This window comes from Emydura macquarii, unplaced genomic scaffold (assembly GCF_026122565.2).
Source record: "Emydura macquarii macquarii isolate MOO-44397 ecotype Brisbane River unplaced genomic scaffold, CSIRO-AGI_Emac_v2 contig_1253, whole genome shotgun sequence".
Taxonomy (NCBI): domain Eukaryota; kingdom Metazoa; phylum Chordata; order Testudines; family Chelidae; genus Emydura; species Emydura macquarii.
Genome location: NW_027131390.1, coordinates 41,942,622 through 41,961,788, shown reverse-complemented (window position 1 = coordinate 41,961,788; position 19,167 = coordinate 41,942,622). Strand labels below are relative to the sequence as shown.

General features: G+C 42.5%; 1 protein-coding gene and 1 pseudogene across 1 annotated transcript in view; both read left to right on the top strand.

The window, feature by feature from the left end:
* LOC137153370 (UDP-glucuronosyltransferase 1-6-like) overlaps positions 1 to 19,167 on the top strand; it is a 53,127-nt gene that overhangs the window by 5,035 nt on the left and 28,925 nt on the right.
* Positions 8,904 to 9,845, top strand: LOC137153846 (UDP-glucuronosyltransferase 1-6 pseudogene; annotated as a pseudogene).

Here is a 19,167-nt window from a genome sequence, read left to right as displayed (position 1 = left end):
TGGATGTGGATCCACGCTGCTTGGGGGCGGGGCCGGTGCCTGAGCGGCTCCTGGCCATCTGCTGTGTATCCGGGGGGGAAGAGGAGCAGAACATCCGGGCCACCACGCTGCTTGGGGGTGGGACTGGAGCAGCTCCTGGCCAGCTGCTGTGTGTCGGGGAGGTTGGGGGGGGGGGGGCAGAACGGTTGGTCTGCCGCACTGCTTGGGGGTGGGGCTGACACTGGACCAGCTCCTGGCCAGCCACTGTGTGTTGGGGGGTGGAGGCAGGCAGAACACCCAGGCCGCCCTGGGGGCTGCTGCGCTCTGCCCCTGCATGGCGGAGCGCCAATGGAGGCTCCGCGGCTGGCCCCCCCTCCAGCAGCAGGTGGACACATACCATTGGGAGGTGGCCTGCGTACCACCGATGGGATGCGTACCACAGTTTGGGAGCCACTGCCTTAGACTTAGCTGCTAGGTCAGATGTCAAGCTCAGGAGAGCCGTACTACATCATTTCCACCCTTCAGAGGGGATACTGCGTATCAGTCGCCTGTGAATCCAGTGAGCTCCATCACTGCCCACCTCCTCTTCTCCCTAGTCTACACCCTTTTTTTAGGTGATCGTATCTACCCACTTGGCTTTAGTTCCCACTTGTACATCGCTGATTTTAAAAGTCCATCTGTCTACGCCTGACCTGTCTTCCTCCATCCAACCCCACATCTCAGCTTGTCTCACTGATGTCTCACCCTCAGATTAACCTTAACATGGATAAAACCAGACTGCTCTGTTCTACCCCTTGAAGCATTCCCCTCTTCTACTATCACTGGTAACAAAAAAAATCACCATCCTCTTTGTTCGCAGGCCTGTAAGCAGGTACCATCTCAAATTAGTCCTTGCTCTGTCTAGACCCACATATCTAGGTTATGTCTAAATCTTACTGCTGCTTCCATAACATCTCTGAGATTCAATCCTTTCTCTCCACCCACACCACTAAAAAACCACGTGGAGCCTCATTCCCTCCCGTCTGAACTATTGCAACCTCCTCTGCTCTTCTTGACACCTAACTCACTTCACACAGGTCCACACAAAATGCTGCTGCCCATCATTTTTAACCAGGTCACCCCACTCAAGGACTCCTGGCACTGGCTCTCTTCACCATATGAGAGAGAAACTCCTTGCCTTCACCCTTGAGGATCTGCCCACTTTAGCCTCTTCCTAGGTCTCTGCATTTGTATCTTACTGTGTCTTTTTTCCACAAACTATGCCAGTCTCCTTCACCCTTTTACCTGCTTCTTTCACAAGCAGCTTCATACTTTCGCCCTTGCTGACCCTCATGGCTGCAACATCAAAGCGGTGAAGCAATACAAATAGTGGCGACAGTGACCTGGTGGAGCAATCACCCAGGCAGGTGATATGCTGATTTGGAATGACTCAGATAAAGTCAGAGCAGGGGAAAGGTAAGTGGGGTTTATGCAATTCAGTCAAACCAATGTGGATAGGGGAAAAAAAAAAGAAGAGGAGGGGAAATTCAGCTAATGCTGCATTGTGGATAAGCTTTATTTTGGGCACAAGTCAGAGTACTACTGAAAAAGCTTTAAAACGCGCACCTGCAAAAAGCCAGCTGTTTTTCAGGTTTTGACAATTAATTGTTGGTTTCAAGCACCTCTTTGGCAGAAAGGTAAGCGACCCAGGATAAATATTTAGAAAGATGGGATAAAAACCTGAGCCTATTTCCCTTGTGGAACAGGATTTTGCCTTCTTTACTTCATTCTGCGTATTGTTGACACTTCAAAATGGACATCCCAAGCATAAACAAAATGAACTCAGTTGGAAATAGTTCTTGTTATATTAGGTACTGGGTTTTTTTTGGTTTTTTTTAGAACTCTAAGCAGTCAATTAGGAAAACGTATACAATGCCTTAAACACAGGAAGAGGTTCTTCTGCATCCTTATGTATCAGCCATATGGTCTATCTTGCCCAGTATCCTGTCTCTGAAATTGGGGCATACTTGAGCTTCACGGGGAGTGAACAGAACAAGACAATTATCAAGTGATCCACCCTTGTCTTCCATTCCAGGTTTCCAGCCATCAGAGGGCTAGGGACACCCCTATCGTAGGATTGAATCGCTGACCATCTTAGCTAATAGTCATTGATGGATCTATCCTTCATGAACTTGTCCAGTTCCTTTTTGAACCCAATCATACTTTTGGCCATTAACACATCAGGGCAATGAGTTCCACAGCTTAACAGTGCATTGTGTTGAAAAGTACTTCCTCTTCTTTGCATTAAACCTGTGGCCTATTAATTTGATTGGATGACCTCTGGTTTTTGTATTGTGTGAAAGGGTAAATAACACTTCTCTATTCACTTTTTCCACACCATTCATGATTTTATAACCTCCATCATATCCCTCCTTAGTTATCTTTTCTAAGATGAACAACTCTAATCTTTTTAATATTTCCTCTAATGGAAGCCATTCCATAACCTTGATCTTCTTTGTTGTCCATTTAAAACTTTTCCAATTCTACTAAATCCTGTTTGAGATTGGTGACCAGAACTGGATCCAGTATTCAAAGTGTGGGTGCACCATGAATTTATATAATGACATTATATTTTTTGTATTATTTTCTATCCCTTTCCTAATAGTTCCTAATGTATTATTAGCCTTTTTGACCACTGCTGTACAGTGAGAGGAAATTTTCAGAGAACCATCTACAGTGATGTCAAGATCTCTCTCGGGTAGTAATGGCTAATTTAGAAAGCATCATTATATATGTATAGTTGGGATTATTTTTTCAATGTGAATTTCTTTTGCCATTTTCACTCAGTTTCATGAGATCACTCTAATTCTTCATAGCCTGCTTTTGGATTTAACTATCTTGAACAATTTTGTATTGTCTGCAAACTTTGCCACTTCACAGTTAACTGCCCGTTCCACATCATTAATGAATATGTTGAACAGTACAGGTCCCAGTACAAATCCTTAAGGAATCCGCTTTTCACCTCTCTCCATTGTGAAAACATACCATTTATTCCTACACTTTGTTTCCTATCTTTCAACCAGTTACTGATCCGTGAGAGGACCTTTCCTCTTATTCTATGTCTACTTAGTTTCCTTAAGAGTCTTTGGTGCGGGACCTTGTCAAAGGCTTTCTAAAAAATCTAAATATACTGTATTGACTGGATCACTCCTATCCATATGTTAGTTGATATGTTTGTTCTAAAACCTTTCTACTGACACATTAGTTTAGGACAGTACCACAGATCTGTCATCCAAAAAAGAATATCTCTGATGTGAGTATCTCCCCAACATCGTTTGCAGTGAAGATCGATGCAAAGAAATCTTTTAGCTACTTCACAATGGCCTTTTCTTTGATGGGTGCTCCTTTAACACCTTTGTTGACCTGTGGTCCCTCTATTTGTTTGGCAGGCTTTGGCAGACTCATGTACTTAATTTTTTTTTTTTTTAATGACTGTTAGTTTATGCATCTTTAGCAAATTGCTTCGCAAATTCTTTCTTGGCCTGCCTTAATATACTTTTACATTTGACTTGCCAGAATTTATGCTCCTTCCTATCTTCCTCATTAGGATTTGACTTCCAAAATTTAAAGGATGCCTTTTTCCACTCTAATGGCCTCCATTATTTTCCTGTTTACCTATGGTGGCATTTGTTAGAAATAACCAAACAGGTTGTCCCAGGGGCAGATTGGGTAGATGGAATCCTTGATTGCCTGCTCGTTCCACCTCGATGCTGTGAGTGAGCGAGGAAGGGGTTACTTTACAATCCTTTTATCCATAACAGTATGTAAATGTATACATTTCCAGGAGCTCCCCGTAGACCCTTATTTTGTTAAATTGACACCTATAAAATGAATATTAACAGCTACATAATTAATACAATTACACCCTAACCCTAACTCCATTACTAGGCTTCCCTTTGGGTTGAAGCATAGGCAGTGCCAGTGCATATATAAACCAGTCTCCATGACAGCCCTTCACACTTCGTGGCACTAAATAGAAATGCAGTGTGCCTGAAATGTGCTGAGATATCACACCAGCCATACAATCAATATGGTATCTATGTACTGAACCTAGGGATTAATTTATTAGTTTGCTCCTAAGAACAGCTCCTTTACAAGGACTTACATAAAATTTGAACAAATAACTTTGCCTGGAGTGATTTAAACAAGGTGGAGCTGAATGGTAGAGCTCCTGTGTGGTTGTGGATATATCATGTAGCATTTGAGGGTCCCCAGCCAGCTGCAGTATTCCAAATGCAATAGGAAAGAGAAAGAGGTAACCAGCCTTTGGTAGGCTGTTTATTCTTTAAATTTTCTAAAGTGTTCACATGAGTTATTTATACCTTATCCTTTAGACTCAAGGGAAAGAGCAAAGATCCCTTATTTCTTACCCAGTCTAAAAATAGATCTATTTCTATCGAAAGCAGGGAAAAGCAGTCTCTTTCCAGTGCACTGAGTTCTGTCTCCTCTTTATTAGGACTGCTGAATAATTTCCATAATTTCAGTCAGCTCCTCCTATGTCCCTCTCAAACATTTTCTGCATAAATAAGTTTGTTTTGTTTTCCAGAGGTGACTTAGGGTTGCAGGTTTTCAGGATAGACTTGCATCAGAATCACAGCTTTCTCAGGGTTCTGGGACAGCAGCATTCAAATTTCAGGCCATCTCTGCTTTTCTCTGTTCTTTCTGGAATCTTCTTCCCAGCTAACTTTATGTCTCTGTTTCTGGTAATTACTTTATAGCACCCATTGTGTTCTCTTGGCTATCTTGGAACTTTTTGCACTGGGAATCTGTAAGTGATGGGAAATCTCTTTTAAAAAATAGACTTCTGAACAGTATGAAAAAGATATTTGTCTTTGCATCATATTTACCACTAATCCAAGTAGAGAAACCCTCATTCACAACTACCGTATCTAAAAGCAATGTCAGGAGACGGCCTCATAAGCTTTGCACTAGGAGAACCACCCCAGGTTGAGCAATCAAGGGGAAACTACTCATTAAGCGTATGCCTGGCTTACTCTGAACTGCTATGTCATTCTTCCTTGTATTCCACATCCAGCAAACAACTGATGCAATCCATTGCCTGATGGAAAAGTCAATTGTGTGGGATCATTCTGGGTGCATTAAATATTGCATTTCTCTGCTGACTGATGAAACATGTCATCAGCCAGCCCTTTAAAATGCCATTTAAAATGCTGGTTTTTTTATGGGACAAAGAGTGTTGCTGTCTGTTCTACTGAGTGCTCCTCAAAACGCAGCAGGGAATCCGCTGAGCTAGTGCTCATCTCAGGGCACTTTCAGAGTGGTTAAGGCAAAGGTCAAGCTTCCAGCATGCCCCAGTAAGGGCGTGACATGAGCCAGCTACACTGGTAGTACATTGCATAGGATTCTTCTTCCATAGTAAACAGGCTATCAAATGTAACTTCCTTCACTCACTTTCCTATTGTATTTTATACCTAAGTAAAGGGAATCCCCTGCTGCTCGGTGAAGACATCTTCACAATCCTAGTGTACTGCTCTCCCAGTCAGTTATAGCATAGGCAATACTATGGCTCACTCTTTATAATACAGAGCTAGGAAAGTGATTAACATCACAGGTACAGGAATGGCTCTTGCCTGAAATCTTGGACTGAAACAGCCATGTTCTTTCACTTTAAAGCTTATTTAATGTCCGCTGGCTATGGGTTTGAACATTAAATGGCTTCACAAATTCAATACAGTTTGTACGAGGAAGATCTGTGTCCCAGACATAAAGTGTAGTGAGAAAGGCATGGTAATGGGATTTACCAGCAGAGACCCTTCAACCTGTGGGAAGTCCCAATGAATCAACAGACTGTTTCAAGGACACAAAGGTCCATGTTAGCAGATTCCACTGCCATGCTGGGACCCAAGAGACTAGAATACTTCATCATATCCATGGTCTGAAATATTTCTCCACAGACTTTAGCCAACTGGATGCTCATTGTCAGATAGGAGAAGTTAGTCTATTTCACAGTAACATTGTTTTCCATATTAATAGTACTGTAATTATGAATTATGTATTGTATTCCCTCACTCTGTGTTACCATATGGAAGCTTCTTTGTTACACATTTATCCTAAAGGTCATGATGGTACCAGTGACTGAATATAAAAATGCAATTGGAGGTCTTTAAAGATATACTAAAAATATATAGGTTATTAAGAACTAAAAAAAAACACACTTCAGTATTATAAAAAAAAATAAGTAAAAATCATCTTGAAGAGACCTTCTAATATAAATGTAAAGAAAAACAAAGATTGGGGCAGAAACTAAGGACAACATATATTTTGAATTTGTTACATGTGTTACCATTTGATTGGAATGTAGTCTACAAAAACACACACCAGGAAAAAACAAGCATCTTTTACCAACATAAATACCAAGGGAAAAAAGTGCATAGGCCAGCTTGTAGTGAACTAGATGTTTTATGGGACTGGTAATAAATTACCTCATCTTACCTCCTCATGTCACCAGTTCCTGTGTGGTGTGATGGAAATTGTAGATATTCTAGGCAATCATCGATCCACTGGATCATGGTATACATGTAAGAGGTATAGTCAGGTACCTGATGAATCTGCTTATGGCTGACAAGTCCAACTCAAGAGTGATGTAGCTTATTACAAGTTTCACAGATCCATGCATTGTCTGAGTTGGAGTCCAAGAAATTGAAATTGCAGATATTAATAATATAGTATTTTACATAATAATGCCTTTCATACCAAAGGGTCCCTATTACATATCAGTATTTATGCAAGATTAACTTTGCCTACCAGTTCAATGTGGCCACTTCTGTGATGGAAGCGATTTAACAGCTTACAAGAACATCACAAACCAGTTTAGGGTAGAAAATGAAACAAGACTATTGTATCCATTGCTAGCACAATGGGGAATTTTAAGTGGGCAGAACATGATAAACCGAAATGGGATTTGAATAGGTTTGTAAAATTTACAATCTTTAATGGCTGTGACTGACGAGGACCTTGGCTATTCATCATGTCCAAAAGTTGGCCTTAATAATAGCACAGCAATCTCGAATGTCATGCTGGGACATGGTGTCAGTGCAGATTCACACGGCTAAGTGGCTGTGGAAGAGCCTACTCAGCACAGGTGAACCCCCTTGGGTAGCTGCTCTCCTCTTCCTCTGGCACCCTCTGCCGATGGCAGCTCTAGCCCTGCCCTGGTCTGCCTCTTCCTGTGACTTGGCCCTTCAGCCAGTACATCTTTACTTCTGCCCCATCTGGGGGAACCTGAGTCCAACATGGCACTAAAGTGGCAGCGTCACGCTGGAGGTTCGGCCCAGCTTCTGTCTGTGTGGGCCTACCAGCCCTTGGCTCTGGGGCCTTCATGTCCCCAGTCTAGATGAGCCAGTAGGGGAAACCAGGCCTGCCCTCTACTCTGGGTTGCAGCCCAGGGACCCTGAATGAAGCAGGTGAGATCTGTTTGTTCGGACTTCCTGCTGCATCCCTGGATGTCTTCCTACCTTGGCCTGCAGTTAGGCCTTCCTCACAGTGTCTTTCTTGGCTGATCCTTCTGCAGCCTCAAAACAAAGTGGTTTCTCACAACTAGTTTGGCTCCCAAGAAACAAAAGGTCCCACAACAGGTCCGCCTTCCCCAAGATGACTCCAGTCCTTAGGAGTCTCCCGTTAGGTTCCAGCTCCAGTTGAGCCTTTCTTCCAGGCAGCTTGAAGGCAACTTCTGGTTAGGCCCCGGCCCCTGCCAGGCCTTCCATCCCAGGGATAGCTCAAGAGGGCCTCTCCCTCTCCCAGTCAGCCACTGAGCTGCGGTTTCCTCATCTATCGCCTACCTCCTGGCTTGTCACCTTGGACAGGTGGTAAGGGGCAGGGCTGATAGGGCCCACAGGATCTCATTAACCCCCTCTCCAACAGTATGGGGTCAGTATACCCCGTCACAGTGGCACTTACTGTATTACCAACACCTCTTCCTTCAGTAACCTGGGCGTTCTTTGGAGATTCCATTTTCAAATATTGACATGGGGCAACCTGACTAGCTTGTGAGATCTGATGAGACCAGAGTCTGAGCAGGAAGGATTTTACCTTGATGTGGCTATTAAATATCATGTGTGGTCAGTACAGCTCCTATTGTGTCCACATTCTGAATATGATTGGTATTCTGTTAGTCTCACTAATAGTCTGTCACTCTCAGCAGAGCTGCCAAGGAATATAAGGGCATGAATAGTGAACTAGCCTCTGATACCTGGAGTCAAAGTAAAATCTGAATGCAACTGCTTTGTGTGAAGGCTTGTGGCTGTATTAGTATTTGTCCTGGCCATCCACTAACAGACAATAAGAAAAGTAGTTTAGTAATGGAACAGAGAATGTTGATGGCCTACACAATTTCTGTTACAAAGCAGACAATTCTTTATGACCGACAGAAGAATCTAATAGTACAGCCCAATTCAAAATCTCCACTGTTTGAAGACAGCGATTGCTGCCAACATAGGTTTTTATTAGTTTGTTTCCCGTTGCAATGGTACCAACCCAGATCACTACTTTGGTTGATTTAGTCTATGAATAACCTACAGGAACAAAGAAGCCTCTGGGTGATGAAATGAGCTGACTCAGTGACTGGCATACACTTGGAGTAGGGGTCAGAGGTGGCGTATGCAATTCATTGTAGGGAAACGAACTTTAAGTTAATGAGTAAAGCAAAGACATTCTTGAATGAAAATGGTGTCTGTAAATCCTAAGACAGAATTTATCCATTAGAGGTGGAAAGGTTTGGTTTTGTCAACTCCGCAGAGTTTAAAAATAAATGAGGCAGTAAGTTCAAAAATGTTGCCAGCAATGCTAAAGTCTGGACGCTGGTAGTTCAGCTATAAACAATAGTTTCCAACATCTGCAGAGTCAAAGTGCCTTCTTCCAGCTTTGAGATGGCTCCAGTCTTTCCCAGACTTTACCAGTTTGCTGCAGGGTTTTTTCTTTCTTTAGTGTCTTTGGGATTTGTGGAAGGTGAGCGGCTGTTGGTGATACCGCAGGATGGAAGTCATTGGCTCAGCATGTGTGCTGTAGCAGAGAAGCTCAGCGAGAAAGGACATGAAATAATAGTGGTGGCTCCAGAAGTTAATTTGCTCTTGGAAGAGTCAAAGCATTACACAAGGAAAACACATGCTGTGCCTTATGCTCAGGAAAAGCTAGACTGGCATTTTCATTTGTTTATAACCAGCTCTTTGATGAGTTCTCCTTCCCTACTATGATTGTAGACGCATATAGGAGTGTCATGTTTCTACTGGACTTGTACTGCTGCAACTTGAGAGCCTTCTGCAGAACAGAGAAATCATATGATACTTGGAAGAGAATAATTTGATGCACTCTTCACCGACCCAGCATTGCCATGTGGGGTGATCCTCACAGAGCATCTGTCCATCCCATCTGTGTATTTTTTTCGTGGATTTCCATGCAATTTAAAGCATGCCATGACTAAATGTCCACACCCTATTTCTTATGTCCCAATATGCTAAACCAGCTACACAGACCACATGACATTTACTCAATGAGTGCAGAACTTATTTGTTAGCCCTTTAGAGACATCACTTTTTAAGGATATGTATATTAGATACCAAGATACTGCTTCAAAGTTTCTCCAGAGAGATGTGCACTTACCAACACTTTACAGAAATGGCTACTGAAATACAACTTCGTGTTTGAATATCCAAAGCCAGTGATGCCCAACATGGTCTTCAAAGGAGACATAAACTGGGAGGAGGGGAAAAACCTCTCTCAGGTATGTAGCTGAGTTTCACAGATTACAGTTTCAGTACCACATTTATTAGTGACTTTTATTATAGAGGAAGGCTGGCTCAGTGATTTGGGGACTAGCCTAGGACTTGTGAGATTTGTAATCGATTCCCTGCTTCTTCACACACTTCCTGTGTGACCATGGGCAAATCACTGGCTCTGTGACTCATTTCTCATCTGTATACTAGGGAGAATAGCCCTGTTCTGCTACACATGAGCGTTGTAAAGATAAATACATGAAAGACTGTGAGGTTTACAGATGCCATGGTGATGGCGGTCATGTAACATAGAATCTAGGTTTGACTCCTTTGGGGGTTTTCCCCTAAAAAAATGTAATTTGGAAAAGAAAACAGGTAATAAGAGTAATGGTAAAAGAATAGAATGACAGAAGACTAGGGATGGAAGGGATCACAGTATGTCATCTAGTCCAACCCCCTGCTCAGAGTAGGACTAACCCCACCTAAATCATCCCAGCCAGGGCTTTTGTCAAGCCAGGCCTTAAGAACCTCGAAGGATGGAGATTCCACCACCTCCCTAGGTAACCCATTCCAGTGCTTCACCACCCTCCCAGTGAAAAAGTTTTTCCTAATATCCAACCTAGACTTCCCCCACTACAACTTGAGACCATTGCTCCTTGTTCTGCCATCTGCCACCACTGGGAATAGCCTAGCTCCATCCTTCCTGGAACCCCCCCTTCAGGTAGTTGAAGGCCACTATCAAATACCCCCTCACTCACTCTTCTCTTCTGCAGACTAAATAAGCCTAGTTCCCTCAGCCTCCCCTTGTAAGTCATGGGATTTTTTCATCCTACGTGCAAGACTTGTCCTTGTTGAACCTTCTTCACTTGTCCTTGTTGAACCTCATCAGATGTTTTTTGGCCCCATCCTCTAATTTGTCTAGGTTACTCTGTATCCTATCCCTACCCAACAGTGTATCTACCACTCCCCCAGCTTAGGGTAAGCCGCAAACTTGCTGAGGGTACAATCCATCCCATCCTCCAGATCAGTAATGAATATGCTGAACAACACTGGCCCCAAGCCCAACCCCAACCACTCCACTTGATATCAGCTGTTAACTAGACATTGAACCATTGATCACTACCCATTGAGCCCGATGATCTAGCCCACTCATCTAACCCATATTTCTTTATCGCGCTGGCAAGAATACTGTAGAAAACTATACCAAAAACCTTGCTAAAGTCAAGGTATATCATGTCCACTGCTTTCCCCACATCCAAAGAGCCAGTCATCTCATCATTGAAGGTAATGGTTGGTCAGGCATGACTTGCCCTTGGTTAATCCATTCAGACTGTTCCCGATCACCTTCCTCTTCTCCAAGTACTTCAAATTGGATTCCTTGAGGACCTGCTCCATAACTTTTCCAGCCGCTGAGGTGAGGCTGACTGATCTGTAGTTCCCCAGATCCTCCTCCTTCCGTTTTTTTAAAGATGGGCCCTATCTTTGCCTTTTGCCAATCATCCGGGATCACCACAAGTTTTCAAAGACACTGCCAATGACTCTGCAATCACATCAGCCAATTCCCGCAGCACCCTCGGATGCCTTGCATCCAGCCCTATGGACGTGTGCATGTCCAGCTTTTCTAAATACACCTGAACCTGTTCTTTCACCACTGAGGGCTGCTCATCTCTTTCCCATACTGTTCTACCCAGTGCACTAGTCTGGGAGCTGACCTTTTCTGTGAAGACAGAGGCAAAAAAAGCATTGAGAAGAAAACATATGTTGTAGAGAAAAGCACAGACAAGAAAAGGCACCAACATTAACTCTCCCACACAGTAAGTACCATCTTAGATAACTGGTAAATATATACTGTAGTGTGTATATACAGGATATGTATTTTATGATATGCTATAGTCAAACAAGTTATTGGGCTAACAATGGGGTAACTGGGTGAAATTCCATGGCTTGTGTTATACAGAAAGTCAAATGAAGATAATCTAATAGTTCCTTCTGGTCTTAAAATAGATCCATCTGTGAAGCGATGTATAGACAGAAAGGGATATGTAGATGATTTAACATTGTTATGAGAACCATGGAACAGACTGTGAAGGCCTTGGGGCCTCATTGATTATTCCAAGGTAGCTGAAAAAAAAGTCTGTAGGCACTCGAGCATCAGTGATAGCAGTATTATTGCTCTATATGGCTTCATATTATAGGACTTTCTCCACTATAGGTTATATCATTCATCATTATTCTCCACTATCATTATATATAAAGCATGTCATTATTCTCCACTATAGGTTATATAATTTATGTCGCTGCAGGGTGTGAATAAGCCACGCCCTGAGTGATGTATGTTACACCAACTTAAGCGCCAATGTGGACAGCGCTACGTCGGTGGGAGAAGCTCACCCCTCTCATGGAGGTGGTTATATTACATCAACAGGAGAGCTCTCTCCCGTCAGCATAGAGCATCTTTACCAGATGCTGTGCTGCTATAGCATTTGCAGCGTAAACTAGCCCTAAAACAGTGACTATACGAGTCCCCAGCAACATAGCAATATGTTTCATCTAAACACTTGTGCTCTTCTATTCCAGGAATAGGTGTCATTATAAATGTATAATAAGCTATAATGCTTAAAGTATCACTTGTGCTTGGAGCATGGGCTCATAGTTTAATAGCAAAGATTTACCTGAAGATATCTTGTTGGCGTAAGCACTCCCATTGTCAATGTGTAATTCTAATTTCAGACTTTTACAATCCCTAATCTCCACCCCAATTTCATGACATGCAGACTGCTAACAGTAAACGTGCCATGCTGAGATGCTTCAAGGAACGTGGGTGGAATTATGAAGTGTTGCCACAAGGTGTGGCTACTGGTGTAAAACTTTGTTGTACACATCTGAGAGTAGGAACTGGGCTTTCAGTGGAGCAATATCTCCTTTTATTCAGCTTACTGTGGTGCTGCTTGAGTTTTGAGTTCATGTTCTCTTTGAGTTTTGCTGCTGATGGGAAGCTGCTTATGATGCCTATGTGTGGAAGTCACTGGCACAGCATGAGAGCAGTGCCAGACAAACTAAGGCAGAGAGGACATGAAATAATTGGTGTTGCACCAGAAATAAATCTTTTCATGGAAGCATCAGAGTCTTACACTAGGCAAATGTATCCTGTACCTTTCACAAAGGAAGAGCTGGATGGACATTTTCTCCTGTTTGCTGAGACCATTTTTAAGGAATAACCTTTTCTGTTAAGGACTATTAAGATATTTTAAAATGTTAAAAACAGCTCTGCTCTGCTTTTTACCATTTGAACACACTTGCTGTACCACAAAGAGCTGATTGGATACATTGAAGGGAGTAACTTTGATGCTGTCTTTACAGATCTGTGGAGCTAAGAGCTTTGCATCTTTCTATCCCTTCTATTTTCTTCTTATGGGGACTCCCATGTGGTGTCGAGTTGGAGGCTGCTCAATGTCCAAACCCCCCTTCTTATGTCCCAAGAATGTCTTCATCCAACACAGACCATATGACATTTACCCAGCATGCGAAGAACCTGTTAATCAGCTCTTCAGAGTCCTTTCTTTGTAATATTGCTTATTCACAATTTGAAAGCCTGGCCTCTGACTTTTTGCAAAGCTCCGTGACAATGAAGGAACATTTAAGTCATGGATCAATTTGGCTGAAGAGAGTGATTTTGTGTTTGAATATCCCATGCCCCTGATGCCCAATATGGTCTTTATCAGAGGGATCAGCTGTGGACAGAAAAAGCCATTGTCCCAGGTTAGTGATTTGTTTGGCAGGACATAGTTAAGTTGCAAGAGAAATGCTTTTAGCAGTCACTTTATTATGTACTCAGTAACATATATAATTGTATATCTGATGTAGACAGCTGTAAAAATCACATTGATTCAATGTTCATTTTAAAGATAATAAGGAGCATAATTAACAAAAGCTGTTTACTCCCTATTCCATCTGCTTTCTCCTGGGACTGCCCATACAGCTTTGCAATACATAAGTTTTGGTTTGTAAGGGTTCATACACTGATATTGAAGACATTGTGTACGTCTGGCCTCACACACTCCACTTTCAGAGCAAATGCAGCAGAAACTCCCAAAAATCTCTTGGTTTGGGGTCACCAGCATAAGCCATGACTCCTCCGCCTTACCCCGAGAATCCCTCTGTGCCATCTGGCCCCATGTCCCACCCCCCAAGGCAGGTGATAGCCTTCAACTCTTCTCATTTTTCTCCTGCTCAGATGAGGTAGCCCTTAGAAAGGTCCCTTAATAGCTTTTGTTACAAATCTAACTACAGCTAAAGTTATTGCAGCAACTCCTCTGCCAAATAAAGAGTCGTTGCAAGCAGAATCACAGATCAGTGTGGCTTTTTGACACCCCACTCCCCCTGGTGTGGAGCATACAACTATCTCCCTGTTGTGAGTAGATTACAAGCAACAAATGGATTTGCTTCATCACCTCTCATTTGTTTCAGAAATCTGGTGCAGAGTCTATACTTTTCCTGTGTGCCTGGGACTTCATCTAAGGTTATGCTTCTCAAAATGCAGTCCCACCCAGAACTTCACCAGATCCCCAATGGTGTGTGTGTGTAAGTCACAGAGTCTGGTCTTGAGCATTCGTCCAACAATTATAGCTACATTGGAATCCCTCATCTTTAGAGTTAGCTGTCCACTGGTTAACAGTTTTTGTCAAATCCAGTAACGTCACAGTTTAAAGAAAATACATTTTACCCAACTTTCCCCACCTCTCCCTGTGAATAGCACATTTTATAATTATTTTCAGCATAAAACAAAGAGTAATTCAAAACAATTGTAAAATCAATAGACCCTAGAGCAGCACTGTCAACAGCATTATTCTTCTAGATGATTTCATGCCAAAAAAACCCAAAACCAAACCCGAGAGAAACATCTTCTACAACTTTAACAAGACAAGCACACTAAATTTTATATTGTCACCTCTCTGCTAAGTGGTGTCAGATATCGAGGTTTTGCATGTTGGTTTCTCATTGGATGAGAAATCAGTGATGTTGAGTTTGGATATTTTCTTAGTTGAATTTGTTTATTTGTCCTATATTCACCAATTGTGGAACAGAGGTGGTTAAAAATGTCCTGCCGACAAATCCCTCTTTCAGTAATCTCCACCAAAACACTCATGCCTGATTCCCAGGGAGCATCTCATACCTCAAGAACAGACACGACTTAGAGACATTAAGGTAGAGAGCAACAGCTTCTCCAAAAAGAATCTGCATAACAAAACTAGCACTAATACACAAATTCTTCAAAGACTGGACACTGCTCGTTCACGAAGAAAAAGAACTTGTAAGATTGTGTGGAACAGTGCCATCTGGTGACCAGGGCTGGATTAATACATAGGCAAACTAGGCAATTTCATTGGGGAGGGCGGGGGCGGAATTTAAAAAAAAAAAAATATTATACAGAGGGGCAGCTGGACCAAATGTCAGTGGTGTTGCAACCTGTGCACTAGGTTGCAAAGTCACTCACTCAAGTGAGTGAAGTTTTTTCAATTTGCATGCAAATCCATGAGTGGATGGGGGGGTGGGGGAAGGGAAGTTAGTTCTCACACACAACTGACTCACTTTGCCATTCCCAACAGAATCAAGGAGAGAGGAAGGCAACAGGTAAAGAAACCACTTCCTTCTCTAACAGCAGTAAGCAACCAGGCTGGGATGAGAATTGCTGCAGTGACCTGTATGGGTGGAAACATCACTGAAGTGTATTTTTTCCCTTCTTTCCATTTATTGGTTGTTTGTTATTTTAGCAGGTAAAGGCCCAGAAGTGTAGTTTCCTATGGCCCAGTGATAGGTTAATTTGGCCGTGCTGATGATGTCAACTTCGCTGCAACTAACATATTGAGTGGAAAAAAATGGTCTTGGTTATCATCAAGATAGTGTATAATGTGTGTTATCTTTGAAAATAATGGTTAAATCCTGTCCCACCTTGAGTCAAAAGGAGCTTTTCCACTTTACCTCAAAGTTTGAACTACTATTTGTACTGGGAGTATGGGTCATAATTTGTAACAGATATGATATATGTTAGAGTATCTTCTTTTAGCAAGCAAATGGAATTTCCAAAATCCAGCACAGGTCATAGGCTTCCAAGCTTTTGAAACCTCTAGTTTTACTTTGAATCCAATGTATGTAGTTAAACCTGTACAGGAGAACGTCTTATCAGCCCGTTACCTGTTCCAAACGTACTGAGTACAATTCTGCTTCACCCTTTTTAAAATTACCACCATGGTTAAGAAGCAAGTTTTTGTTGATCCTGTGAATGGTTCACTTGAAAAGTTAGGTCACTAAGTGGGAATGAGATGCTCTGCCCTCCGCTTTACATGAGGTTGTTTACCAGTTGCAGAGACTTTTCAACAAAAGGGAAACTTTTGCAAAAATGTTTCCATTTTTTGTTGAAAATTTTCAGATTTTTTTTTTGTAAAATTAAAATCACTGAAAAAATGTTCCATTTTCTGCAATTGAAAAATGAATTTGTTTTGGCGTTAAAGCAAAAATATTTGGGTTTGAGAGCTCTCCTTTTTTCAATGAAAATCTGAACGTTTTTGTTTTCATTGAAAGTTTCTGGTGGAAAAGTAATTTGCCAACCAGGTCTAGTTTTGAGTTGGGATCCAAACTAGGATCCTTCCTTCTGCTTTTCTGAAGCCCCTGCATGGGACAAAGGGCAGCAACTGCAGAACAAGAACACGATTCCTCTTTACTCCATGGAGCCTACATGAGTACAGAAAAAAAACCATTCTTCTATCCCCAGGCACCTGCAAGAGACTAGGAAGCAATTGAAGCCTGGAGAAGGAGTCAGGGCAGCCCTCAACTTCATTTCCTCGTCTCCTGCAAAGGATGGGTGATGAGAACCAGCAAAAGTCAGGAGGTGCAGAGGGCGACTTTTTATTCCTTGGGACTCCTTTTGTAGGCTCTGGGGAGGAATTTAGAAGGTGGGAGGTTTTATCCGAGTCAGGTGGCTGGAGACGCCAATAGGGAGGAGTTTACACTGAATGGGGGAGAGTTTAAGTGTTCTATACTGACACCAATGTCATCCCCCGCATGCCCTCTTGAGGTCAGGTGTGGCTACACAGGTGAGCCCCTGCCTCAGTTTCCCTTCACTTGGTATGTAAACAAGTTGAAACAGGCCTTTCTAGTATTAAAGCAGGGCCTTTTCAGAGGGTCTCCTTTAAAAAAGGACAATGCAAAAAATGAACAAAAGCTTCAGGCAGTGCCTCCACCAGAAACTCTCCATCACTTGGTTAATCAGCCTTGTGTCTCATCCCTGGAGCACCCTCAGGCTGATTCTTGGCCTACAGCTTGGGCCTCTTTGCAGGGTGTTTGGTCAGAGGCCACTTTTCCCCCAACAGCGCGTCACTCTTTGCTGAGCCACGCATCAGGTCCCACACCCAGTTCGTTTTCTTGGGCTGCTATGGTCCCTTGTGTGGCAGCACTTTCTCTCTGGGTCTGTTCCTTCTCTCCATGAGCCTCTGCTCTTCATGGAGACTCCACGGGAGTAGCTTCCTCATGATCTCCCTTGAGACATCTCTGCCCCCCAGGAGCTTCCTCTGTTCTGGGGCTTCCTGCTTGAGCCCTCTTAGCCTTTATTGACCCAGATGTTCCTTAACTAATCAATGGTCACCCCAGATCACTAGGTAAATAACTCATAGGTGGATCTCGGTTGGCTCATTCTCCTTAGCAGAGCCTGTCATAGGTAGGTTGGGGGCCTGCCCGCAGAGGCCAGCTACCCGATCACATGTTCCTTCTAACTTTGGTTTATTGTTAAAGGTGGGCATGTTATAAGCTTACATATTGACTGGAAATTGTAACAGGATATCCAGTGAGTAGGCAGGATGTGTATGGGCATGGGACTAGGTATAAAACTTGACTTTGCAAGGCTTTGTTGCGCATGATGGATATTTATGGAGAAATGTTCCCATCTTGTTGCACAGCTGCTGAAGTGCTGCTTCTCTTCCTCGCTGAGTTGTGCTGTCTCCACATGCGTGCAGCGCTCAGGCAGAAAAAGCATGAAATATTTATGGTTGCACCCAAAATAAATATGCACATAAAAGCATCAGAGAATATTACTACAAAAATGTTTCTGGTACCTTTCACAAAGGAAGAGTGGGTTGCACAATCTCTCTCACTGGCTCAGGGGTTTTTGAGGCACAACCTTTTTTAGAAAGATTTGTGAGAACATGTGAAAGAAGGAAGAACACCTCTGCTCTGCTTTTATCCACTTGTACGTCTTAATGCACAACAAAAAATGATCAAATACCAAATCTTATGTTGTCTTTTTAGATTCCCCTGCTTACGCTGTGGATAAATAATAGCTGAGTATCTTTCCATCCATTCTGTGTTTTTCTTTTCTCTGCTCTGCTTTCATCCATTTGTACACACTTTTTTTAAATGGGCGAAATAGTATTGAGATTGTCATTTTGACACAACTCAAGCATTGACTGGAATGCTCAGATTTTCTGAATTCCTTTCAGTCTGGTTTTAACTGGAATAGGCACATGTATAGCACAGGCTTCATTGACCAATAATTTCCTGTTGGTGATGGACAAAGCCCCAGTGTTTATGCCAATTCTTTCAGATCTGTCATCTGCCTTTGATACTATTGGCCATCAGATATTGTTGACAAGGTGGTGGACCTTAACAGTGATAAATGGAATTCCAATTGAGCAGCATTATTCTTCTTCCTAGAAGAGGACTGAAGTCCAGTGTTGGGTTCATCTGTCCCAGAGGCTGTCTCCTATGGGTGACACTGCCGTGGTCCCTTCCATCATCTTCTGTTCTGTTCAGTATGTGAGGCTGCTAGAGGAAATAGTGTGGTAGGGTACATTATAGCGTCATCAATATGTTGATTATATATAGCTCTAAGTCTTCTTAACTTACTATATCTGTTATTTTAAAAACAAATGTCAATCATCGCCAGTATTTGACATAATTATCTAAGGGACTAACCTCAGTCAAGAAAAATGGAAATGAAAAATGCCTTACACTCGGATTTGGAGAGTCTTATTACTAGTCACCACAACAGCTTTTGGTCTCATTCTGCAGCTCTGGGAAGGAACACTAGAGATGTGCATTATAGTACTGGTCGTGGGGAATAACCACAGAGGTCTGTCTGATTGCTTTTTTGCGTAAGAGCAAATGCAAATTCTTGTTGTAAATGGCTGCATTCATCTTTTATGTCAGAAGATGTGACTAGGCCAGGCTCAGTGTTTAGTTTGCTTCCTTGCCATAGACTATTTTGATTCCCAGTCCATTATGTATACATGTTTGTACAAAAGGTCTGGTTTGTACAAACTCTGAGACCTGGTCCACATTGCCAGTGAAATTTGGTGGCAGTCGATGGGAGATACTCAAGCTATGTAGAGTAGTTTGTGTATCTCCCATCAACATCCTAACTTCTATCTAC